We start from the raw sequence: 1,542 nt of genomic DNA on the forward strand, positions 1-1,542 counted from the left end.
ATAAAGACTAAATGATTCAAATGGGCTCTGATTGCCTTTATTTTGTTTGAATAATTTAATGATTGATCTCTGAATGACTGATATGTGGATTTGTTCATGATTTGCATCAACAGAGAAGATCTGTTTTGGTACTCTTCATCATTGTCTCCCAGAAACGGCTGAAGCTGAGTGAGGATGACTTTCTAATTTACTGTGTTCACTCTGCTGTGAGATAAACGTCTGCAAACATCGATACAACCAGTCAAATCTGCCTGTCAGCATCCAAAAATATCAGCTGTGCATCTCCTCATCCGCGTATCTCCTCGAGGATGAACAAATACAAAAACAGAAACCAACGGGTAACAGAAGGTGAGCTGAGCTGTGATTGGTTGGGGTTTAAAACTGCCCGAGAGCTGAGAATGTCCCTCATCAGTCTGGTTTTCAGAGAGATTAAAAACCAGACAAAGAAGTCTGTTAGAATGAAATAAATGCAGGTTATGCTCGTTAATATTATTGATGTTCTTCTGAGAACGTGGGGTCACAATGTAAGCCTGGTTCTCTGAGTATGAGACTCTCTCTGCACCACATGTACCGGACAAGAACCCGCTACTCATCAGGGTCCGTGGAGCCAGCTTTATGATGCTGCATCGCCCAGCCATCCCCATCAACTGGCGGCCCGAGGGCCATATCAGGCCCCCCAAAGCGTCCTGTCCGGCGCCAGAAGAACATTACTTTCAGAAAAAGAGGAAAGGAAGATGTGGTGGTTTTAAGAAAATCTTTTAAAAGTTTGTAACTTTTAAATCCACCCCAAATACTATTAATATTGAAATATTTTTAGAATGACTCAAAATTTTTAAGAGCCACAATCTAAGTGGTAAAAAGTGGCAAAAATGGCTTAAAGTAGCAATAAAAATAAATTAAAGGTGGCAAATATGGTCAAAAGTAGCAAAAAAAAAAATAAGTGCCACAAGCGCCAAAAAATAGGAAACGAGTCGTATTTAGAGGCAAAAGGTCACTGAAATGAGCAAAAACACATTTAAAAAGGGGCAAAAATGGGAAACAATTGGTATTTAATGGCAAAACATAGCTTATTTGGACAAAAAAGGACAAAAAATGTTTTTTAAAAGGGCAAAAATGGGATAAAAGTGGAAAAATTTGGGAAAAGTGTCAAAAATAAGTTGCAAAATGGCCAAAAAAATTGGGTATTTAATGGCAAAAGGTAGCTCAAATGGGTTAAAAGTGGTAAAAATAGCAAAAAAGTTTCAATTTTTTGAGGTTTGGTTAAATGGGCAAAAAGTATCAAAAATGGGTCAAGAGTGGCTAAAATATAACAAAAATTGCCTGGAAAGTAGTGAAAATGGGTTAAAGAGTGGCACACAAGGGTCAATAATTGGCAGGAAGGCTGCATTTACATTTGTTCTGTTTTTACAGATGTTCACTTGTTAGTCATTATTACCAAATATTTTTAAAATCTAGCCTAAAGAATGTGTTAAGACTGGCAGAAATGTTGCAAAAATGTCCAGATAAAGTGTTGAAAATGGGTTAGAGAGTGGCAAAAATGGG

The sequence above is a fragment of the Cheilinus undulatus genome, linkage group 7, assembly GCF_018320785.1.
Source record: "Cheilinus undulatus linkage group 7, ASM1832078v1, whole genome shotgun sequence".
In the NCBI taxonomy this organism is placed as follows: Eukaryota; Metazoa; Chordata; class Actinopteri; order Labriformes; family Labridae; genus Cheilinus; species Cheilinus undulatus.